This window comes from Saimiri boliviensis, chromosome 14 (genome assembly GCF_048565385.1).
Source record: "Saimiri boliviensis isolate mSaiBol1 chromosome 14, mSaiBol1.pri, whole genome shotgun sequence".
In the NCBI taxonomy this organism is placed as follows: domain Eukaryota; kingdom Metazoa; phylum Chordata; class Mammalia; order Primates; family Cebidae; genus Saimiri; species Saimiri boliviensis.
Genome location: NC_133462.1, coordinates 19,740,700 through 19,765,311, shown reverse-complemented (window position 1 = coordinate 19,765,311; position 24,612 = coordinate 19,740,700). Strand labels below are relative to the sequence as shown.

Here is a 24,612-nt window from a genome sequence, read left to right as displayed (position 1 = left end):
TACTCTGTGTGTCTGTGTGCGTGTCTCTGTGTGTGTCTCTGTGTCTGTGTGTGTGCGCCCACGTGTCCTTGTCTCCCTTTCTTTGATTTCTCTCTCTCGTTTCCTGCGGACTCGCTCGCTCTCTCTCGTCTCTATGAGTCTGTGTAGATGGGTGCGTGTTGGGACGAAAGTGCCCTGTGTGCCAGAGGGTGGTTTCTGGCACGTCGGCCTTTCTTCTGGTGAGACTCTCTCCATCTCTCTGCCTGATCCTGGGTCCTGTGGCCACTTTTCAGGCTTGTCAATCTTTTTTTTTTTTTTTTTTTTTCGAGACGGAGTTTCCCTCTTGTTACCCAGGCTGGAGTGCAATGGCGCAATCTCGGCTTACCGCAACCTCCGCCTCCTGGGTTCAGGCAATTCTCCTGCCTCAGCCTCCTGAGTCGCTGGGATTACAGACACGAGCCACCATGCCCAGCTAATGTTTTGTATTTTTTGTTTGTTTGTTTGTTTTTGTTTTTGTTTTTGTTTTTGAGACGGAGTCTCGCTCTTGTTACCCAGGCTGGAGTGCAATGGCGCGATCTCGGCTCACCACAACCTCCGCCTCCTGGGCTCAGGCAATTCTCCTGCCTCAGCCTCCTGAGTAGCTGGGATTACAGGCACATGCCACCATGCCCAGCTAATTTTTTTGTATTTTTAGTAGAGACGGGGTTTCACCATGTTGACCAGGATGGTCTTGATCTCTCGACCTTGTGATCCACCCGCCTCGGCCTCCCAAAGCGCTGGGATTACAGGCTTGAGCCACCCTGCCCGGCCATGTTTTCTATTTTTAGTAGAGACAGGGTTTCACCATGTTGACCAGGATGGTCTCGATCTCTCGACCTCTTGATCCACCCGCCTTGGCCTCCCAAAGTGCTGGGATTACAGGCTTGATCCACTGCGCCCGGTCCGGCTTGTCAATCTTATTGTCGCCAGTTCGACTTGGGGTTGGTGGAGGCCTGGGCAACGTGGGGAGGGAGATTCGTCGGACCTGCAGGGGTTTCAATCTCCTTCCCATCCTGCACGGCCTCTGTGTCAGGACCGAGGGTATCACACCCCAGTCAAGGACAAAAGCCTCACCACAACTCATAGGCCACCTGCAGGAGGCAAGCCCATCCTCAGAGCATCCCACCTGTACTTTCTCTCTCATTCTTGAGGGCCATCCCGTTCCTATGCTCCTAGGGAAAGTGCTGTCAAGCACTGAATCTTCTGGCTGCCACAGACCCCAAGCAGCCAGCCAAAGGGACTAGGTTTTGCTGGGTGCAGCGGAGGTTGCGGCAGGGGTACCTGCCAGGTGGCGGGGTGGGGGACACCACGCCTTGAGGCCCATGGGATCTTTCCGTGCCCCAGGGAGGCCTTTCCCACCTCTCTCCATTGTAATCCCATTGCTGCTTACCTTGGGATGCCACACCGTATCCCCGAAGAGAACTCCGGAAAGCCCATCGGGCACCCTGAAGCTCCTCCTTTGCCTGGAGCTGAAGCAGACCTCTAGAGGAGGTCCTGAGGACAAAAGGCCTATGGGTTGGACACTGGCTTTGTCTCTCACACACCCGTTTCCCACGCCTCTCCAATCCCAGCCCATGCCACATTCCCGGCTGCCGCTGCCATTTCTTTAACGTGGGACAGCCTGACTTCCCAGAGCCAGGCGTGGGTCGGCCATCCCAGTGCGCATGCGTGAGGCCGCTCCTCGGGTCCCAGTGACCTTTCACTGTTGCCTGGTGATGGGTTCCTGAGACTTGGCAAAGGAGGAGTCCCCTGTGGCAGTCGGTCACCGACGGGGCTCAGGCTACACCTCGACAGGACGTCCACAGCATAGTCTGCGGAGTCCAGGATTCGCCGAGGCTCGACCAGGAGGAAGAAACCTTAGGCGCAGAAAGCACCGGGGAGGCAGCACGGAATCCCAGCCTCAGGCCTGCGTCGACAGGGTACAGGTGAGTCTCGCCAAAGGCCGTGCCCTTGTCATCTCCGGGACACATCTGCCTGTGTGCCCGTGGGCTGCTCTCACCCGAGGGTTGTCATCAAGGAGAGCAGAACCTGATGGCTGCAGCTTCAGGGGCTGCTTGGGGGGCGGTGTGGGTTTGAGAGAGAGAGAGAGAGAGAGAGAGAGAGAGAGAGAAAGAGAGAAAGAGAATGTGTGTGTGTGTGTGTGTCCCCTTCTCTGATTTCTCTCCTTTCCCGCATGCGTATGCTCGCTCTCGCGCTCTGCATCTGTAACTGTATCTGTGCTGGCGTCTGTGTCTTGGGACGCACGTGCCCCGTGTGCCAGAGGGCAGTTTTGCACGTGGGCCTTTCTTCTGGTTAGACTCTCTGTGTCTCTGCCTGAGCCTAGGTCCTGTGGCCCCTTGTCAGGCTTGTCAGTCGCTATCTCGCGGGTTCCAGTTGGGGTTGGTGGAGGCCTGGGCAACGAGGGGAGGCAGCTGCGTCGGATCCGCAGGGGTTTCAATCACCTCCCCATCCTGAGCGGCCTCTGTTTCAGGACCAAGGCCATCACACCCCAGTCAAGGACAAAAGCCTCACCACAGCTCATCGGCCACCTGCAAGAGGGGTGCCCATCAACCTCAGAGGGATGGTTCTCACTTCTCTGGCCTTGGCCCTCAGGGAGAAATCTAGCTCGACACAGGGATGGGGAAGGACGCCGGGAACGGGATGTGGCAAGCATCTCTTTGAGTCCAGCGCTGGGCTTTCTGGCCAAGTGAAGCGTTTGGTACTCCTCCCGGGACGCCCGTGGCGGTGGCATGCTGCTGCATTTGGCCTGGACTCTGGCCTGTGCTATGTCCTCCCTGTTTCTGACAAGTCTAGAGGCTTCTTGATCTGGCTCAGTGTCTTCCACAAAGAACACTTCCCCGGCCAGCAGGGAGAAACTTTGTGGGGATCCGTTTCCTGTCTGTTTCGGCCTCCAAAACTGTTTCTGGACAATTCGGTGGGTGCCATAATTGTGGGGCTGTGGGCTTCCACACCTGTCTGGGACAGGGAAGCTTTCTTGGTCTCCGTGTTCCTCTGGATGGCTGCGTGGCTGGCCTTGGCCCTGCCAAAAAGGCGGTGTTGCATCCCACCTGCACTTTGTCTCTCTCTCTTGAGGGCCATCTGGTTCCTCTGCTCCTAGGGAATGTGCCTTAAAGCACTGAATCTTCTGGGTGCCACAGATTCCGGACGTCAGCCAAAGGGACTGGGTTTCGCTGGGTGCAGGGGAGGTGGCGTCAGGGTTAACTGCCGGGTGGCGGGGTGGGGGACAGCACGCCTTGAGGCCCATGGGATCTTTCTGTGCCCCAGGGAGGCCCTTCCCGCCTCTCTCCATTGTAACCCCATTCCTGCTTACCCTGTGGGATCCCACACCGGATCCCCAACGAGGACCCCAAAGAGCCCATCGAGCGCTCTGAAACTCCTCCTCTAGCTGGAGCTGAAGCAGAAGACCTTTGGAGGAGGTCCTGTGGACAAAAGCCCTTGGGTCGGACCCTGGCTTCACCTCTCACACACTCCTTTCCCACGCCTCTCCAAACCTGGCACTTGCCGCTTTCCTAGCCACCGCCACTATTTCTTCAAGGGGTCGAAGCCTGACTTCCTGCAGCCGGTTTCGGTCCTCCCTCCCAGTGCACCTGCCCGCGGCACCAGTGACCTTCCACTGTTGCCATGTGATGGGTTCCTGAGACGTGGCAAAGGAGGAGCCCCCTGTGGCGGTGGGTCACCTACAGGGCTCAGGCTACCCCTGGCCAGGATGTCCACAGCATAGTCTGCGGAGGCCAGGATTTGTGGAGGCCCGACCAGGAGGAAGAAACCTCAGGCACAGAAAGCACCCGGGAGGCAACGAGGAATCCCAGCCTCAGGCCTGCGTCTGCGGGGTACAGTTCATTCTCCCCAGATGTCGTCCTCTCGTCATCTCCAGGAAACATGTGCCTGTGTGCCCTTGGGCTGCTCTCTCAGCCGAAGGTTGTCGTCGAGGAGAGCAGAACCCTGCAGGTTCAGGGGCAGCCAGGGGTGGGTGGGTTGTGTAACTGTGTGTGTGTATGTGTGTGTGTGTGTGTCTCTGTATCTGTATGTGTGCACCCGCGTGTCTGTGTCTCCCTTTCTTTGACTTCTCTCTCTCGTTTCCTGCGGACTCGCTCGCTCTCTCTTGTCTCTATGAGTCTGTGTAGGTGGGTGCATGTTGGGACGAACATGCCTCGTGTGCCAGAGGGCGGTTCCTGGCACGTCGGCCTTTCTTCTGGTGAGACTCTCTCGTTTCTACCTTATCCTGGGTCCTGTCGCCACTTGTCAGGCTTTTCAATCTTATTGTCGCCAATTCGACTTGGGGTTGGTGGAGGCCTGGGCAACGTGGGGAGGGAGATGCGTCGGACCTGCAGGGGTTTCAATCTCCTTCCCATCCCGCACGGCCTCTGTGTCAGGACCAAGGGTATCACACCCCAGTCAAGGACAAAAGCCTCACCACAGCCCATCGACCACCTGCAGGAGGCAAGCCCATCCTCAGAGCATCCCACCTGTACTTTCTCTTCCATTCTTGAGGGCCATCCGGTTCCTATGCTCCTAGGGAAAGTGCTGTCAAGCACTGAATCTTCTGGCTGCCACAGACCCCAAGCAGCCAGCCAAAGGGACTAGGTTTTGCTGGGTGCAGCGGAGGTTGCGGCAGGGGTACCTGCCAGGTGGCGGGGTGGGGGACACCACGCCTTGAGGCCCATGGGATCTTTCCGTGCCCCAGGGAGGCCTTTCCCACCTCTCTCCATTGTAATCCCATTGCTGCTTACCTTGGGATGCCACACCGTATCCCCGAAGAGGACTCTGGAAAGCCCATCGGGCACCCTGAAGCTCCTCCTTTGCCTGGAGCTGAAGCAGACCTCTAGAGGAGGTCCTGAGGACAAAAGGCCTATGGGTTGGACCCTGGCTTTGTCTCTCACACACCCCTTTCCCACGCTTCTCCAAACCCTGCGCATGCCACTTTCCCGGCTGCCGCTGCCATTTCTTTAACGTGGGACAGCCTGACTTCCCAGAGCCAGGCGTGGGTCAGCCTTCCCAGTGCGCATGCGTGAGGCCGCTCCTCGGGTCCCAGTGACCTACACTGTTGCCTGGTGATGGGTTCCTGAGACTTGGCAAAGGAGGAGTCCCCTGTGGCAGTCGGTCACCGACGGGGCTCAGGCTACACCTCGACAGGACGTCCACAGCATAGTCTGCGGAGTCCAGGATTCGCCGAGGCTCGACCAGGAGGAAGAAACCTTAGGCGCAGAAAGCACCGGGGAGGCAGCACGGAATCCCAGCCTCAGGCCTGCGTCGACAGGGTACAGGTGAGTCTCGCCAAATGCTGTGCCCTTGTCATCTCCGGGACACATCTGCCTGTGTGCCCGTGGGCTACTCTCACCCGAGGGTTGTCATCAAGGAGAGCAGAACCTGCTGCAGCTTCAGGGGCTGCCTGGGGGACGGTGTGGGTTTCAGGGAGAGAGAGAGAATGAATTTTGTGTGTGTGTCCCCTTCTCTGATTTCTCTCCTTTCCCGCACGCGTGTGCTTGCTCGCTCTCTTGCGCTCTGCATCTATAACTGTATCTGTGCTGGCGTGTGTGTTTTGGGACTCCTGTGCCCCGTGTGCCAGAGGGCAGTTTTGCATTTGGGCCTTTCTTCTGGTTAGACTCTCCGTGTCTCTCCCTGAGCCTAGGTCCTGTGGCCCCTTGTCAGGCTTGCCCGTCACTTTGTGACCGGTTCCAGTTGGGGTTGGTGGAGGCCTGGGCAACATGGGGAGGCAGCTGCGTCGGATCCGCAGGGGATGCCCGTGGCAGTGGCATGCTGCTGTATTTGGCCTGGACTCTGGCCTGTGCTATGTCCTCCCTGTTTCTGAGAAATCTAGAGGCTTCTTGATTTGGCTCAGTGTCTTCCACAAAGAAAACTTCCCGGCCAGCAGGGAGAAACTTTGTGGGGATCCGTTTCCTGTCTGTTTCAGCCTCCAAAACTGTTTCTGGACAATTCGGTGGGTGCCATAATTGTGGGGCTGTGGGTTTCCACACCTGTCTGGGACAGGGAAGCTTTCTTGGTCTCCGTGTTCCTCTGAATGGCTGCGTGGCTGGCCTTGGCCCTGTCAAAAAGGTGGTGTTGCATCCCACGTGCACTTTCTCATTTTTCAGGGCCATCCGGTTCCTCTGCTCCTAGGTAAAGTGCCTTCAAGCACTGAATATTACGATTGCCACAGATTCTAGGAGCCAGCGGAACGGACTAGGTTTTGCTGGGTACGTGGGAGTTTGTATCAGGGGCACCTGCCGTGTGGCTGGGTGGGGAAACTACGTATTTAGGCCCATGGGATATTTGTGTACCCCGGGCAGGCCCTTTCCCCCTCTATTGTACTTCCATTCCTGTTTACCCTGTGGGATCCCAAACGGGATCCCCCAAGAAGGGCCCATCAGGCACCCTCAAGTTCCTCCTTTGCCTGGAGCCGAAGCAGAGGACCTCTAGAGGAGGTCCTCTGGACAAAAGTCCTATGGGTTGGACCCTGGATTTGTCTCTCCCACACCCCTTTCCCATGCCTCTGCAGGCCCAGCGCATGTCTTTCCTGGCCCCCGCCGCCATTTCTTTAAGGGGTCGCAGCCTGATTTCCTGGATCCAGGAGTGAGTCCTTGTTCCCACTGCGTCTGCGTGAGGCACCAGCGGCTCCTGGGGTCTCAGTGAGGTTTCCCTGTTGTCCGGTCACGGATACATGAGACTTGGCAAAGGACAAGCCTCCTGTGATGGTCACCGACTGGTTCTGGCCACTCCTCACCAGGACGACCACAGCATAGTCTGTGGACACCAGGATTTGTGGAGGCTTGTGCAAGAGGAAGAAACCTCCGGTGTAGAACCCACTGGGGAGGCAGCAAGGAATCTCAGCCACAGTCCTGTATGGATGCAGTATAGGTGAGTCTCTTGAAAGCTGCTGCCTTCTTGAAGGTCAGGCTTTGTTTTTGTGACCTTGTTTCAGCGTCTCTGCCTGGGTTACTTTTAGTCGTGTTTTGTCCGGTTACATTTTAGGTTTGTGAATTTCTGGAAGCGGTTGGGATTTTGTTGGCTCACCTATGGATTTAAATTGGCTCAGCATTCTCAGTGGCCTATTCTTTAGGATAAAGGCCACCAGAGCATAGCTAAGAAAAGCCTCACAGGAGAGCTCATTGTCCACCTGCAGGAGGGTACAGGGTGACCTCAAGTGAAGATGGTTCACATTCCTGTCTCTTGTATCTCTTTGAGAAATGTAGCCACAGGGCAATACAAGTATGGAATGGATGGGATCTGGACCCTGGATATATCGATTTGCAGGCTGTGCTTCCCATATCACTAAAAATAATCTAGTGAGTGTTTTGTAGGTAGGTGGCATTTGTGTTAAGGAATGAAGGTAAAGAAAAAAACTAAGAAAAATATCCTAACTTTTCTGCCAGTTACCTGATTGTTACAAATATAATTCTCATTTTTATTCACCTTCTCATGCAAAGACCCTTGGTAGTAATACCAAATTTCCTAAGGTAGCCTTGCTGTATTTTGTATAATTAAGATGTCATGCATATGAGAGTATCTGGAATCTTCTCCAATTCCCTTTAAATATGTGATTAATCACATACCTAAAATAACGTACCAAAACAAGAGAAATTCCTTTTTTACTTAGTTGCTTCGAATTTATTTATTTAAGCTTGTGGTTCCCTCATAAACCCAACAGTTCATTTGTGGCTGGCACTCTTCCAGGCTTACAGGTCTCATCTTCAAGAACTATTCAAGTGCTTGCGGCCTTTGATTAATTTCCCCTAAATACTGTGTTAAAAAACTACATTTAGGAACATACTGGTTATATACAGGCAGCAAGCAGTTTAGGGTGGACCTACTGAGTCTCAAAGTGATGGCACAGGACAAGTCACATACCACAAGCTTCTGGCTTTTCCGAGCCAACCAGAAAGAATGCTTTCGTGGTAACATTGCTAGTGTGAAGTATACACGCAAATTATTCAATGTTACCTTGGGAAATGTCCCGTCTTCAATTTCTTATGTATTCCTGGTATTAACACTTTCAAATCAATGTTGTTTTTAGAAACAACTGAATTCTTGTTTCTCTGGTAACATCCAGGTGTGAATAATCTGTACCATGAGTTCAAAATTAAGATATCGGGTTTTCTTTCCAAATTCCACTTGATTTATTGAGGACAGTCAAGGCAAATCTGAAATAACTAAATTTACTCATTATCAAAAATGAGTCTTGGCCAGGCGTGGTGGCTCATACCTGTTAATTCCAGCACCTTAGGAGGCTGTTGGTGATCACCTGAGGTCAGGAGTTGGTGACCAGTTTGGCCAACATTGAAAAACCCCATGTGTACTAAAAATACAAAAAATTAGCCACACATGGTACTGTGCACCTGTAATGCTAGCTACTCAGGAGGCTGAGGCATGTCAATCACTTCAATCCAGGAAGTGGAGATTACAAGATCGTGGCACTGCTCTCTAGCGTGGGCAACAAAGCAAAAATGGAAAAAAATTAACAAACAAGCCTCTTGAGTAGCCTGGCAACTGTTGGTGTTTTCTAAATGTTACTTGCTTTCACTTAAGTCAGGGGCATCGCAGTCACCATTCTTGGGCATTAGAACACTTCCTCTTAAGTCTGCGTACCATATCAATTAGTATTTCCCACATATCACTGACTTACCATCAAATCCCTTATTAATATCCTTCAAAACCCAGCTTACTCCGTCTACCCTCCTCAGCCTGACACTCAGGATTGTCTGATCTGCCCCCGCCCAGAGGTGGAAAAGGCAAACCCTTCAGGGGTCAGGAAGGTAATAAAAACGAGAGGGGTGCAAAATGTTAGGTAGTCAGTGGTTTCAACCTCAGTATAAAGGACACTATAGAAGGTGCAGCAGATAGACAGATCCTATAGGTTATGTCCAAATGAGAAAGACTTTGTTTCACTCAAATTGACACTAAAAACAGTGCAGACCTAAGGCAGATTTATTTTCAGAGAAGCAGGGAATCTGAAATTTTGGGTGAAATGTCCCAACTGCCAGAAGCTGAAAATGCTCTCAAATGTAAAATTCAGGTCAGATTCTGTCCAACTCCTTGTTCTATGTGTGAATAACGTCTGTATCTTCACCTATGCATATTTAAAATTCAACCTTAATCAAATCCATGGGCCACCATAATCCTTCTACATTGTAGCAAGAGTCTGGCCTCTGAAATCATGCTTCCTTGCACCTCCCACTGCAACGTCTTCCCTCTAATCTCCAATTTACCAAACTGGTCAGGGGCAGCTGAGACAGCCCTATTTCTGGGAGTCCTTTCCAGCCACTAGTAATCAGAGGCATCTCTGCTGTCCCCGCCCTTCAGGGGGGACAGTTTAAATAACAATATTTAAACTGTTCCCTATGTGTTTACATTTAACTACTTCATGAGTGACTGCGGTATGGATGGAGCAGAGAGGAATGCTGAGGGAAGACTCCTGTTAGAACGAGCTCGTCTTCCAGGAATAGGAATGAACTTTGACCAGTACCAACGAGGCAGTCTCCACCACAAGAAAAGCTAAGGGCATCCATCTCGACGGTCAGGATGGAATTACAGGTAATTCTGACCTCTTTGTTGACTCTCAAGTGGAATCTCCCTCCCCAAGAGGTGAAGTGCAGCAGTCCACTCCAGAGCCCCACAGCTGGGGCCAGGAATGTGATAAATCGGCAGGGTAGCCAATTCCCATCCAGAGGTGCCCAGCAAGACCCACCACCCTCAAGCTCAGTTTCAGGCTTGGCCCAGGGAGTGAAGTCCTTGTCCCCAAGCAACTGAGTGAGGGTTTGCCTCTAACCCTGTGGGCTCAAATGGAAGGAAAATGGCCTGGAGGTGCCCACAAGAGAGCAGCCAAATTCTGAGAGCTCTCTGGGGCTTCCAGCTTGCAACCTCATTGAGTAACACAGGAACACATGGAGGGGCAAGCTGACTGCCTAAAGGGCACCCACGGAATGCAGGTGCACACTGTAGATCTTGAAAGTGAAGGTCAGGTAAGGGGCAGAGGTGTGGGGAAGTCCTGAAGAGGGAGGCCTCCCTGGGTGCCAACCAGACTAGGGGCTGGCCCACTGACCTGAAGTACTTCTGACGTCAATGCAATACATAGGAAGGCGTGTAGGGCGGGTAGCAGAAGTGACCACAGAGGCCACTGGGGATTGTAGTTTTGGAGCTAGATAGGCGGCAGGCAGTTGACTTTGCCCGCACAGGGTGCCTCTGACATCAGCACAGGGCACACCAAGTTTAGGAGCCCACTGTTAAGATGCCCAAATGACGTTGACGATCTCTCTTCTGTAAGCCAATGAGATGTGCTGACCGTGAGAGCACCCCAGGAGTGGCGAAGGATTCTGGAAAATGTGGTCCCAGCGCTCTGCAGTCTGCGCTGACGTTTCAGCTACAGGTAAGCTTAGCTCATCACGCACGTTTCTACACTTGGGCCCTTCTCCGAGTAGAAGCCAGGTCAGGATGGATGCCACTCAGGGGGAGGCGATGCTCTGCTGGGACTCCCGGTTTTGGGGTGACACTGGTCCTGTGTCCCCTAGAGTAGGAGGGTATGCCAAGACAGGGAATCCCAAGATTGTTCTTAGTGAAAGCAAGACTGTCTTAGGGCAAACCCCCAAAATCGAGACAGGGGAGAGTCTGGTGCCGTTTCCCCAGGATTTTAGGGGATGGAGGCTGGACTATGGTGACCAGCAATAGAGCCCCTGGTGGCCGGGCGCAGTGGCTCAAGCCTGTAATCCCAGCACTTTGGGAGGCCGAGACGGGTGGATCACGAGGTCAAGAGATTGAGACCATCCAGGCCAACATGGTGAAACCCCGTCTCTACTAAAAATATAAAAAATTAGCTGGGCATGGTGGCATGTGCCTGTAATCCCAGCTACTCAGGAGGCTGAGGCAGGAGAATTGCCTGAACCCAGGAGGCGGAGGTTGCGGTGAGCCGAGATCGCGCCATTGCACTCCAGCCTGGGTAACAAGAGCGAAACTCCGTCTCAAAAAAAAAAAAAAAAAAAAGAGCCCCTGGTGATAGTGGTGATGACGATCCAAGGCTTGATCCAGAAATTCTTGAGGTTTGTTTGTTATGAGACAGACTTGCTCCGTTGCCCAGGCTGGAGGGCAATGGGAACCGTGGCTCACCACAACCTCTGCCTCCAAGTAATCCTCCTGCCTCAGCCTACCAAGTAGCTGGGATTACAGGTTCCCGCCACCATGCCCAACTAATTTTGTTTGTTTTTTAGTAGAGACCAGGTTTTTGTCATGTTGGCTATCCTGGTCTCAAACTCCTGACCTCAGGTGATCCACCCACCTTGGCCTCCCAAAGTCCTGGGATTACTGGCATGAACCACGCTGCCCAGCCTGAGGTTTTAATTTTTACGTTACAGGTGCGGCTTGCAGGAACCTTCTGGAGGGTGGGGATGGAGGTGGGGTGGCATTGAAGAGGAGGCATCATTCTTCTTTTTTTTTTTTTGAGACAGAGTTTCACCCTTGTTACCCAGGCTGGAGTGCAATGGCGCGATCTCGGCTCACCGCAACCTCCGCCTCCTGGGCTCAGGCAATTCTCCTGCCTCAGCCTCCTGAGTAGCTGGGATTACAGGCACGTGCCACCATGCCCAGCTAATTTTTCGCACTTTTTAGTAGAGACGGGGTTTCACCATGTTGACCAGGATGGTCTCGATCTCTCGACCTCGTGATCCACCCGCCTCGGCCTCCCAAAGTGCTGGGATTACAGGCTTGAGCCACCGCGCCCGGCGAGGAGGCATCATTCTAACCTTTTTTTTTTTTTTTTTTTTTGAGACGGAGTTTCGCTCTTGTTACCTAGGCTGGAGTGCAATGGCGCGATCTCGGCTCACCGCAACCTCCGCCTCCTGGGTTCAGGCAATTCTCCTGCCTCAGCCTCCTGAGTAGCTGGGATTACAGGCACGTGCCACCATGCCCAGCTAATTTTTTGTATCTTTAGTAGAGACGGGGTTTCACCATGCTGACCAGGATGGTCTCGATCTCTCGACCTTGTGATCCACCCGCCTCGGCCTCCCAAAGTGCTGGGATTACAGGCTTGAGCCACCGCACCCGGCCCTCCTGACTTTTTTTTTTTTTTTTGAGACGGAGTTTCGCTCTTGTTACCTAGGCTGGAGTGCAATGGCGCGATCTCGGCTCACCGCAACCTCCGCCTCCTGGGTTCAGGCAATTCTCCTGCCTCAGCCTCCCGAGTAGCTGGGATTACAGGCACGCACCACCATGCCCAGCTAGCTTTATATATTTTTAGTAGAGACGGGGTTTCACCATGTTGACCAGGATGGTCTCGATCTCTCAACCTCGTGATCCACCCGCCTCGGCCTCCCAAAGTGCTGGGATTACAGGCTTGAGCCACCGCGCCCGGCCGACTTTCTTAATATCCACAATTTCCTCGTAACCATCCCTCCTCCAAAGCCACACCCACAAGGCATCTCCAAGACCTGTCATGAAGCACATATTGAAAGATTATTTTAAAACCTTCATATTCCACCTCCTCCAGAATGTCTTTCCTATTGGGTGTTTAGGAAGGAGGATTAGCTGAGAGCCGCCCAGGTAAATGATCTTGCCAAGGCCGGGCGCGGTGGCTCAAGCCTGTAATCCCAGCACTTTGGGAGGCCGAGGCGGGTGGATCACGAGGTTGAGAGATCGAGACCATCCCGGTCAACATAGTGAAACCCCGTCTCTACTAAAAATACAAAAAATTAGCTGGGCGTGGTGGCACGTGCCTGTAATCCCAGCTACTCGGGAGGTTGAGGCAGGAGAATTGCCTGAACCCAGGAGGCGGAGGTTGTGGTGAGCCGAGATCGCGCCATTGCACTCCAGCCTGGGTAACAAGAGCGAAACTCTGTCTCAAAAAAAAAAAAAAAATGATCTTGCCAAAGATTTAATATCCACATGTAGAATTCTTATAAGAGAACTCAGTGGAAACCAAAGTCAGGCATGGGGCTGGGCTTTAAGGATAACAAATGAAAAGGAGGGACTAGAAAACTTCAGAAAGGCATGGAGGGTGGGGTGGACAGTGAGGATGTGGGATCTTGATATAATCCAGATCCCTAGGTACAGAGGTATGTATACGAAGTCTGTAAAGAGAGACCCAGGCTGATGCGGCATACGTAATAAATCAAACATAATGTAACAGCAGGTCAAGTGATAAGGGACTGAAAAAAACAGCAAGCAGAGAAACGAGTAGTATCAAACTCCACAGAAATGAACAAACATCAAGACACTCAAGAATGCCACTCAAAAGTGACAGGCCAGGTGCGGTGGCTCATGCCTATAATTCTAACACTCTGGGAGACCAAGGTGGGCGGATTATTTCAGGTTTGAAACCAGACTGGTCAATATGGTGAAACCCTGTCTCTACTAAAAATACAAAAATTAGTCAGGTGTGGTTGGCACCTGTAATCCCATCTACTCTGGAGGCTCAGGCAGAAGAATCAATTCAACTTGGGACATGGAGGTTGCAGTGAGCCAAGATCAGGCCATTGCACTCCAGCCTGGGCAACACAGCAAAACTCCGATTCATATAAACAAAGATGACACTTACCGAGAGCTGCTTGCCAGATTCAATGATACATCCTCACCTGAGTTAGCCTCGGGAATCTGAACCACTTGTCCTATCTGTTGAGTCCTATTTCCCACACTCTTTCTTAACTGAGTTGAGATGTGAAAATCGATCTAAATTATAAACATAGTAAAAAAACAAATATGTAACAATGCCCATCTAGTTAAAATTAACATAAATAAAAATCAGTAAAAAGAAACTGAAAAAATTTTTGAAACTAAAACCATATAAACCACTGTCACTGATGAGTTAGAGACACGGGTCCCACAGGGAAGTCCGCTGAGGAGGAGGGCCCGATAGGGTGAAAAAAACCATACAGTTGTATTTTATGTGATAGTCATTAAATTGTCATTGTACCTCAGGTAGAAGTAGGTAAAATGGCAGAAAATAAGGTAGAGGAGACACCACAGATATGTAATGATGGACAACAAATGACACGATGTGGAGAGTCCACCCACTCATGCAGACTTTGTATGTTCACAGAAACATGTATATGCACGCATGACCCAGTAGAGATGTTTACACAAACTGCATTTACACAGTAAAGTCAATGAGGAGATAAACACCAAATAGGGATATGCTGAGCAGGAAACCCTTCAAAAGAGGCACACAGCATCTCCCCCTCCCTTCTGAATACCATATAGAGCCTGCAGCAGCAGATGGTAAATCACAGCCTGGGCCACCCTTCCCAGAATGTCACAAACATGGATATGTAGACCACAGAACTCACCAGATGTCCAACCTGGGTGGTGCGGGGCTCTGAAAGACATGCTTCAAGTTAGAGGGACTAGAAAACTCCCAGAGGGAGCAACAGGGACTGTAGATTCCAGAAGGCTCCAGAGGCCTGTGTAAACATCAAGCAGACATGCGTGTCAGTCATTTGGATAGCACGAACTCAAACATCATCTAACAGCATCTCAAATTTCTATGTGCATCAGACTCACCTGAGGGGCTTGTTAAATACAGATTGTTGGGTCTCACTCCTAGTATTATGGGCACAGCTTGTGAATCTGCATTTCCAGCATGTTTTTCAGGTGATACTGATAGTGTTGGTCCAAGGACCACATTATGATCTAATTTAACACCAGGGTAGGGGACTTACTCAAGAGCAAAGAAGCAACAGAAGGGATCTGAAGCCTATAGGGGCTTCTCTGTAAACTCCTCAAACATAAAAACCTTCAAGGCACTCGAACAGCATTTACAGCATCAGGTCTAAGAATACAAGGTACCACGCAGGGAGTGCTCCATCAAGTAGAGAGATGAGCCCTCTGAGTGTCCCTGTCTCAGCCTGCTTGTGTTGCTACAACAGAATACCACAGACTGGGTGATTTATAAGCAAGAGGTTATTTGGCTTACAGTTCTGAACCCTGGGAAGGGGAGGGGCCTGCACCTGGTGAAGGTCTTGCTGTGTCATCCTACGGTGGAAGGCGGAAGAACAAGAGAGTGACCACATGTGAGAAAGAGAGAAAGGGAAGGAAGCCAACCTCATGCTTTTATCAGGAACCCACTTCCCGAGACAACTAACCCACTCTGCCTTCATCCATTCATGAGGGCAGAGCCTTCATGACCTCATCACCTCTTAAAGGTTCCGCTGGTCCACATGGTTGCATTAGGGGTTGAGTTTCCAACACACGAACTTGAGGGAACACATTCAAACCACAGCAGTCCCATGTAAGCCTTCCAGAAAACCTGTCTGCCTGACTCTGGACTCCCTCCTTTCCACCCTCTCTCACTGCAACTCTTAACATCCTGTTCCCTCATCATTTTTCATTTGAGCACAGCAAAGAACACAATCACTATACCTATTTTTAATGAACCTTTCTTGGAGTAAAATAATTCTATCACTCAAGTAGTAATTTTTTTTATTTTTGAAACAAAGTCTCGCTCTTGTTACCCAGGCTGGAGTGCAGTGAGGCGATCTTGGCTCACTGCAGCCTCCGCCTCCCGGGTTCAGGTAATTCTCCTGCCTCAGCCTCCTGAGTAGCTGGGACTACAGGCACGGGCCACCACGCCTGGCTAAGTTTTTGTATTTTTAATAGAGACGGGTTTCACCATGTCAGCCAGGATGATCTCTTTATCTGCTGACCTCGTAATCCGCCCGCCTTGGCCTCCCAAAGCACTGGGATTACAGGAATCAGCCACCGCACCCGGTCTCAAATAGAAATTTGTAAAAATAAATTTTCATTTTTGATATGAGAGATAATATAAAATTCTTTTTTTTTTTAAAGACAGAGTTTTGTTCTTTCTCCTAGGCTGGAGTGAAGTGGCGTTATCTTGGCTCACTGCAACCTCCGCCTCCTGGGTTCAAGTGATTCTCCTGACTCAGTCTCCAAAGTAGCTGGGATTATAGGAACCTACCACCATACACAGCTGATTTTTTTTTCTGAGACAGAGTTTTGCTCTTGATGCCCAGGCTGGAGTGCAGTCTCCCAAGTAGCTGGGATTACAGGCATGCACCACAACATCCAGCTAATTTTGTATTTTTAGTAGAGACAGGTTTTTCCATGTTGGCCAGGCTGGTTTCGAACCCCTGACCTCAGGTGATCCACCTGCCTCAGCCTCCCAAAGTGTTGGGATTACAGGTGTGAGACATGACACCTGGCCAATTTTGTATTTTTAGTAGAGACAAGGTTTCACCATATTGGCCAGGCTGGTCTCAAACTCCTGACCTCAGGCAATCCGCCTGCCTTGGCCTCCCAAATTGCAAGGATTACAGACATTTACCGGGCGAAGCTATGAACATGAAATTCTGTATTAATGAAAACTCTAAAATACATACATTTTATTTATTTCATAAATAAAAATAATTACCAAAAATATTCCATGATGCTAAGCAACACACAGAGATCTTACATCCTAAAATATACAGAAGACCTAAATATGTTATTTCAAAAATCAAGCAGAAACATAAGGGGCTCTATACACACTTTTTAAGTTTTCTGGCTGGGCACGGTGGCTCACAAGTAATCCCAGCATTTTGGAAGGCCAAGGCGGGCAGATCACCTGAGATCAGGAGTTCAAGACCAGACTGACCACCATGGCGAAACCCATCTCTACTGAAAATACAAAATTCAGCCGACCCTGGTGGCAGGCACCTTCTCGGGAGGCTGAGGCAGGGAGAACTGCTTCAAACTGGGAGGCAAGGCTGCAGTAAGCCGAGACGTGCCATTGCATTCTAGCCTGGGGGACAAAGCAAGACTCAGTCTCAAAAAATAAAAGCTAGGCCAGAGGCTGGGCGCGGTGGCTCAAGCCTGTAATCCCAGCACTTTGGGAGGCCGAGGCGGGTGGATCATGAGGTCAAGAGATCGAGACCATCCTGGTCAACATGGTGAAACCCCGTCTCTACTAAAAATACAAAAAATTAGCTAGGCATGGTGGTGCGTGCCTATAATCCCAGCTACTCAGGAGGCTGAGGCAGGAGAATTGCCTGAACCCAGGAGGCGGAGGTTGCGGTGAGCCGAGATCGTGCCATTGTACTCCAGCCTGGGTAACAAGAGTGAAACTCCGTCTCAAAAAAAAAAAAAAAAAAAAAAAAAAAAAAAAAAAAAAAAAAAAAAGGCCAGGTGCGGTGGCTCACGCCTGTAATCCCAGCACTTTGGGAGGCCGAGGCGGGTGGATCACCAGGTCAAGAGGTCAAGACCATTCTGGTCAACATGGTGAAACCCCGTCTCTACTAAAAATACAAAAATTAGCTGGGCATGGTGGTGCATGCCTGTAGTCCCAGCTACTTGGGAGGCTGAGGCAGGAGAATTGCTTGAACCCAGGAAGCGGAGGTTGCGGTGAGCCGAGATCGCGCCACTGCACTCCAGCCTGGGTAACAAAAGTGAAACTCCGTCTTGAAAAAAAATAAAAAATAAAAGCTTTCTAGACCAGGTACAGTGGCTCATGCCTGTAATCCCAGCACTTTGGGAGGCCGAGGTGGGTAGACTGCTTGAGGTCAGGAGTTCCAGACCAGCCTGGCCAAAATGGCAAAACCCTATCTCTACTAAAAACACAAAAATTAGCCAAATGTGGTCGCTCACATATATAATCCCAGCTACTGCTTGGGAGGCTGAGGCAGGAGAATCACTTGAACCTGGAAGGCAGATGTTGCAGTAAGCCAAGGTCACGTCACTGTGCTCCAGCCTGGGTGACAAGAGTGAAACTCTGTCTCAAAAAAAACAAACAAACAAAAAACCTTTTCTAGTTAAACGCTAGAAATAATTTGAAATTCTGTCAGGAAAGATGTACTCAAAAAAACAAGGAAAGTATGTAAGTCACTAATGTATCAAAGAATCGTTCTTGTATTGCAAATAAATACCCAACCAAGACAAAATGGTACGTCACATCTTCTGGGAAAACACTAAAATGAGGATGAGAGGAAAACTGAGCCTTGAACATGAGACAGAAAAAATCAGGGCAGGGTGTTAAGGAATTGGAATTGATTCTCCATATTAAAGAAATCCAAGAGACAGAGAGGAGACAGGAACACGATGACTCCAGGGGTATGGGCGTAGAAGGTAATAAAGAAGGCAGAGAGAGCAGTGGGGATGTACATAAAATCACTCTCCAGAGCTGTGCTGTCCAATAAGGCAGCCACTTGTCACATGCAGCTACTGAGCATGTGAAAGATGGCTAGTCCAACCTGAGAAACGCTGTAAGTGTAAAACACATTTTTAAAACATTTTGAATACTCAGTATAAAAGAAAGAATGGGCCAGTGTGGTGGCTCACATCTGTAATCCCAGCATTTTGGAAGGCCAAGGCAGGAGGACTGCTTGAGCAAGGAGTTTAAGACCAGTCTGGGCAACATAGCAAGATCCCATCTCTTCAGGAAAAAAAAAAAAATTAGGCCAAGGACAGTGGTTCACACCTATAATCCCAGCACGCTGGGAGGCCAAGGTGGGTGGATCGCTTGAGCTCTGGAGTTCAAGACCAGCTTGGACAACACGGCAAAACCCTGTCTCAACAAAAAATACAAAAAATATTCAGGCATGGCGGCACATGTTTTTGGTCTCAGTTACTTGGGAGACTGAGGTGGGAGGATCATTTGAGCCCCAGAGGTCAAGGCTGCAATGAGCCAAGATTGTGCCACTGCACTCCAGCCTGGGTGACAGAGTAAGACTATGTCTTTAAAAAAAAAAAAAAAAAAGGCCGGGCGCGGTGGCTCAAGCCTGTAATCCCAGCACTTTGGGAGGCAGAGGCGGGTGGATCATGAGGTCGAGAGATCGAGACCATCCTGGTCAACATGGTGAAACCCCCCCTCTACTAAAAATACAAAAAAATTAGCTGGGCATGGTGGCGCATGCCTGTGATCCCAGCTACTCAGGAAGCTGAGGCAGGAGAATTGCCTGAACCCAGGAGGCGGAGGTTGCGGTGAGCCGAGATCGTGCCATTGCACTCCAGCCTGGGTAACAAGAGCGCAACTCTGTCTCAAAAAAAAAAAAAAAAAAAAAAAATTTGCTGGACATGGTGGTGTACGCTTGTAGTCCGAACTACTAGGAAGGCTGAGGAAGGAGGATCTCTTGAGCCCCGGAGTTTGAGGCTGCAGTGAGCTATGCTGGTGCCACTCATTGAATTCTAGTCTGGGCGACAAGGCAAGACCTTGTCTCAAAAGAAAAAAAAAAAAAAAGACTGTAAACTCATTAATAACTTTTATTTTGATAAGACGTTGGATAATGCTAACATTTGAGGTGAAATAAAATACTGATTTCACCTGTTTCTAACTTTTCTAAAGTGACTACTAGAAAATATAAAATGACTTGTATGTCTGGCATTGTATTTCTATTGGAAACCACTGCTCTAGAGAGAAATGGTCTCTAGGGAGGCAGAAACATGAGAACCACAATAAAGGTGGATGGAAGGAAGTGACAGACACATCGGGTGGGTACCTTCAGTGCTAACAGTGGGGACCCAGGAGATGGACAGGCCCCCACCTACACACAGCAGGAGAGTAGCGAGGGTGATACTAGGAGTGCTGAGCTGACACACACAACTACTCAGCTTTGGCCAGGTGCAGTGGCTCATGCCTGTAATACCAGCACTTTGGGAGGCCAAGGTGGGCAGATCACCTGAGGTCGGGAGTTCCAGACCAGCTTGACCAACATGGAGAAACCTTGTCTCTACTAAAAATACAAAATTAGATGGGCATGGTGGGACATGCCCGTAATCCCAGCTACTCGGGAGGCTGAGGCAGGAGAATTACTGGAACCCAGGAGGCAGAGAGGCTGCACTGCAGTGAGCCGATATCGTGCCACTGCATTCCAGCCTGACCAACAAGATCCAAATTCCATCTCGGAAAAAAAAAAAAAAAAAGAACTACTCAGCTTTATAAACATGTGGAGAAGATACTGCGAAGGACAGCCCACAGAACGCACTGTAATAGAAATGAGAAAACACTTAGCAACAAACGATACATAAATACTGAATACGAAAAACTGGTTGGCTTAAGAGACAGGCCCCCTTTTCCCTAATACAGGTTAAAATTATAAGAGAATTTAGGGTCCAAATCAACAAGCCGACACTGCTGTGATGGTTCATTTTGAAGCAGGAACTTCATTTCCATGCTGGGGCTGACGGTGCCCTCTACTGTCCCCTCTGTGCTTTGCCCTTTTTCATTAAAAAAGGCCTTTGGTGTTAAGTTGAAATCTGTAGCAGAGGCTCAGTGCAGTGGCTTCTGCCTGTAATCTCAGCACTTTGCAGACGGAGGTGGGCAAATCACTCGGCCAGCATGGTGAAACCCCATCTCTACTACAAATACAAAAACAAGCCGGGTGTGGTGGCTCATGCCTGTAAGCCTAGCTACTAGGGAGGCTGAGGCAGGAGAAGTGCTTGAATCCAGGAGGCAGAGGCTGCAATGAGCTGAGATCATACCACTGCATTCCAGCCTAGGCAACATAGCGAGACTCTGTCCCAAGAAAAAATCAAATTGTAGCAGAAAGAAAACTAAGAGAACTGAATTTGGATGTTTAAGAAAGCAACTTTCAAAATTAACTGCTAAAGAGAATCAATCTTAATGGAAAATATAAAAGACTTCTTCATGAACATTAAAGAAAATTCTAACGACCAAAAGTTTTGGAATTAGGGTAACTGAAATGGCAGTTTAATCCTCCTGAAGGAATTTTAATTTCTAATCAACAGTACTGTAAAGCTAGGGGTAGAAAATTATTTTTTATAGCTTTTCACAAGCATTAAAGCTAAAAATCCAAAATCAGGTCTTTCTCTGACAGGAACTCCTCAAAACAGAGGAAGCCTACAGGACTTCAACCTGGAAACGACTCAGGGAATCTGGAATGTTCCCTCCAGGGATATCTGGAATTGAAAGAAAACCAGGCAACTCTTGGGGTATGGTTGGAGCCTGACATCTACAGATGGGTCATTTTATATGCTGAGATCTGAACAAGATGATTATAACCCTTAAAAGATGTAAACAACATACAAACAGAATAAACTGAAAGAGAATACAGATGACTGGTTTAAAGGGCCTACTTGCTTCGCTTTTTCTGGTTTTCGGGTCTCCTCACTACTGGGGGGTCCAGGTGCAGCTCTAGACCAAGAAATGGGAGGATTTTAGAGTGACTGGTGATTTCTGTATCATCTACAGTTACTAAACATTCTCAGCATTCATGCGAAAAGTAACAAAACCACTGCAGATGACAAAGACTAGGTAACACATATACTATCTCCCAAATACCTACCCACAAGCTCAACCATTTTAAACTGTTAGGGTCATTGGCACTAATCGCTATGACATGAGGTCACAACAAACCGTCAAGCACTAAACAGAATGTTTCCTTCCACTCCTAAGCCACTGTGTGGAGAAGCAGAGCTCACCCATCAGGCGCTGCATCAGAAGAGACGCACATGCACCGGGATGTGTGTTTGAATGCAGCGATCAAACTTCATCCCCACAGCTCCTCTGCTCACTGGCACTGCAGTCTGCAGCCTCATGTCCTTGGGGGACACAGTGGGGAGGTAACCCACATGCCAGTGACACCATGGGGAAAGAGACTGTGAGACTTTGCCCTAATTTCTGAGGGGCTTCTCTCTTCTCCCTTTGGGTTATGTGTACACTTCCCTACTGTCCCCCTGACCACTCTCGTGCCACCCAAAACCACAGCTTAAGTCACCAGCTAGGCCTTCCTTGGTGTAACTACGGTAAGCTGAGTCTCACCTGTTCAATCTCTACAGTGGTTCATTCAAAATCTGGACCTAGAAGAGTAAACAAACAAGATTTGCCTGTGTAGGTTTGGCCTCTTCCTTCTCGGAGGAAGACCTTAAGAAACATCAGGCTCTCTATGCTCAACAACTCCCTGTGACCCTCCTTCAGGAACACGCTGCACACACTAGAGCGCAGTACAGACCCACAGAGAATAAGACCCAAGAGAACCCTCTACAATACAAAGTCAGGGAGGGGTGCCCACCATCAAATGTTCAAGCTTGCAGTGGGTGGGGGAGGGTAGTGGGTTCGAGCTTGATTCTGGTGGAGGTGGGAGGAGGGCATTAGGTTTTGAGGAGAAGTGAAGGCCCAAATTACATCTGCGCAAACTCACACACAATGAAGATTACACCAGGTCAGGTGCGGTGGTTTAGAAATGACAGAAAGCAGAGGAAGATGCTGAAAATGTGACAGGGCTTCTCTCTAAACTGTGAGGACAGTAAATGCCAGTAACACCCAAAAGTGTTTATAGCCGCATTTTCAATTAACAGGGCAAAGTTACAGCAGCAAAGACCAGAGGAGGGCCAGGCACTAACCCTGGGGCAACGGATGTAAACCTGGAAATCAGGCACCCTCCGTGTCGCCATCTTCCTCATGATGAATCAAATACACAGAAGTTCACTGAAAGGTTCAGAATGAGAAAGCTGATAAATAAAGCCAGAGTCCCAGGCATATGCTGAATGCGCACTGATTAAAAATCAACCACACTTGATAAGCACAAAGAAACTCACTTTCCACATCCCTTAAGTTATCCTCTCTGGCAAGTATTTGTCTTGTAAATTACGTATGACAGAAGAGAAAGAAGTAATTGAAAACTCAGCAAAGTAAATGTACTTCTAAACTCATGAATAGTAAAATAAGGAAATATCTTTGAGAATCTATGAGACTATCCAAAGAAAATGCAATATACATGAGAGTAAAAAGGTCATTTGGCAAAGCCTACAAAATGAGTCCAAAATACGGTTCCGAGGAGACTTACCTTCAAATGCATCCAAAACAGAGAACAGGAAAAGCTCCCTCCCGATTCCTATTGAGATGAGAAAAGTATCAGCATAAACAGAAGGAAATCAAGCCAAAAACAAAACAAAACAAACAAACAAAAAACCAAAGTTAGCCAATTTTTAAAGTGCTGTTAGGTCTAAAACAAGTGAGAAGTCTTGCCCTAACCATTAAACCAGAGCAAAAACTGTGCATTTCAAATATTGGGGGAACAGCGAGGTGGTGAGCCTGTTTAGCGCAGGACGCTTCTAACATATGAAGAGTCTTTGACCCTCCTCAGAATAATGCCATAAACGACAAAGAATACAACGCATAGGGGCCGGGTGCGGTGGCTCAAGCCTGTAATCCCAGCACTTTGGGAGGCCGAGGCGGGTGGATCACGAGGTCAAGAGATCGAGACCATCCTGGTCAACATGGTGAAACCCCGTCTCTACTAAAAGTACAAAAAAATTAGCTGGGCATGGTGGCGCGTGCCTGTAATCCCAGCTACTCAGGAGGCTGAGGCAGGAGAATTGCCTGAACCCAGGAGGCAGAGGTTGCGGTGGGCCGAGATCGTGCCATTGCACTCCAGCATGGGTAACAAGAGCGAAATGCCGTCTCAAAAAAAAAAAAAAAATCAAAACCAGGATTATAGTTCATAAAGGCAATCCCAAAATCTCCTTAACTGGCTGTTTCTTTCACAAAAGTTACTCTATATACGTGCCGAAAAATAAGATTTTAAAGACATTGGGGAAAATGCTACTAACATATCAAAACCAGGAACTTGCCGGGCGCGGTGGCTCAAGCCTGTAATCCCAGCACTTTGGGAGGCCGAGGCGGATGGATCACGAGGTGGAGAGTTCGAGACCATCCTGGTCGACATGGTGAAACCCCGTCTCTACTAAAAATACAAAAATATCAGCTGGGCATGGTGGCATGTGCCTATAATCCCAGCTACTCAGGAGGCTGAGGCAGGAGAATTGCCTGAACCCGGGAGGCGGAGGTTGCGGTGAGCCGAGATCGCGCCATTGCACTCCAGCCTGGGTAACAAGAGCGAAACTCCGTCTCAAAAAAAAAAAACACAAAAACAAAAAACAAAACCAAAAAAACAAAACAAAACCAGGAACTTATTTCCTTTAAAACAATTCCAAACTAACTCGCTGTGCCTTTTACAGAAATTTCCCACAAGAAATTTCATTTTTTCCAAGCCTGAGAAGTTGCTGTTGTTAGGACAACCATCAAAACTAAAAATTGGTGTAATTAGCAACAACAACAAAAAGCCGTGTTAACTGGCTGTCCTTATCAGAGATATTCCACTAAAAAGCGAAATATTTTAAAAAAGGTTGTGATACTTTACTATAAACATAGTATAAGCCAGGAACGTATTTTACTTAATAAACCTCAACCCGCCGGCCACTCCCTCCCACCCCGAGGCGTTCTGCAACAAAACACCTGCCTAAAATTAAAAGGTCGTTTTACCTAGGGGGGCTGAAAAGCCCCGTTTTTGTTTTTTTTTTTTTCTTTCTTTTTTTTCTTTCATGCTTGCTTACATGCAGACCTTTAATCTCGAGACACTACGGGTCAGAGGTCGGGAAACTACCTCGGCTCCAGTGCAGTCAGGCGCCCAAGAGTCTGGTGGGCTGACGGGAAAGGGCCCAGACCGAGCCCGAGTCCCAGTTCCCGACGTGGGGATGGCCTATTTCCCAGCCGCGGACGCCGAAGGCGAGGACTCCACATTGCTGACTCTCCAGCGTCCCATATTCGGCGGGTGCTTGGCCGAACAGCCCAAGCCCGCGGAATCAACTTCCCACCGTGAGCCTGGACGCCATCTGCAAACAGCATGCTTCGGGCTTCCGGAAACGAGAGGGCGGGCTTCCGGAAATGAG

At 49.4% G+C, this 24,612-nt stretch overlaps 3 long non-coding RNA genes across 7 annotated transcripts; 1 reads left to right on the top strand and 2 right to left on the bottom strand.

Moving 5' to 3' along the window:
- Positions 1-4: 4 nt before the first annotated feature.
- On the top strand, positions 5-20,995 carry LOC141581281 (uncharacterized). Of its 3 annotated transcripts, none has more exons than XR_012513858.1 (4): positions 5-5,282; positions 6,136-9,546; positions 10,277-10,378; positions 20,760-20,995. It is a non-coding gene; the product is annotated as an uncharacterized LOC141581281 (long non-coding RNA). The 3 variants fall into 3 exon arrangements; XR_012513857.1 differs by having other exon boundaries at positions 6,111-9,546; XR_012513856.1 differs by having other exon boundaries at positions 5-6,212; positions 6,515-9,546.
- On the bottom strand, positions 7,601-24,612 carry LOC104652821 (uncharacterized). 3 transcript variants are annotated; one of them, XR_005578627.2, is made up of 5 exons: positions 24,327-24,612; positions 22,728-22,775; positions 14,283-14,396; positions 13,535-13,665; positions 7,601-10,516 (listed from the first exon to the last, which is right to left on the bottom strand). It is a non-coding gene; the product is annotated as an uncharacterized LOC104652821 (long non-coding RNA). The 3 variants fall into 3 exon arrangements; XR_746112.3 differs by having other exon boundaries at positions 13,572-13,665; positions 24,327-24,611; XR_746113.3 differs by lacking the exon at positions 13,535-13,665 and having other exon boundaries at positions 24,327-24,610.
- On the bottom strand, positions 21,001-22,720 carry LOC141581282 (uncharacterized). Its single transcript, XR_012513859.1, has 3 exons — positions 22,285-22,720; positions 21,704-21,741; positions 21,001-21,076 (listed from the first exon to the last, which is right to left on the bottom strand). It is a non-coding gene; the product is annotated as an uncharacterized LOC141581282 (long non-coding RNA).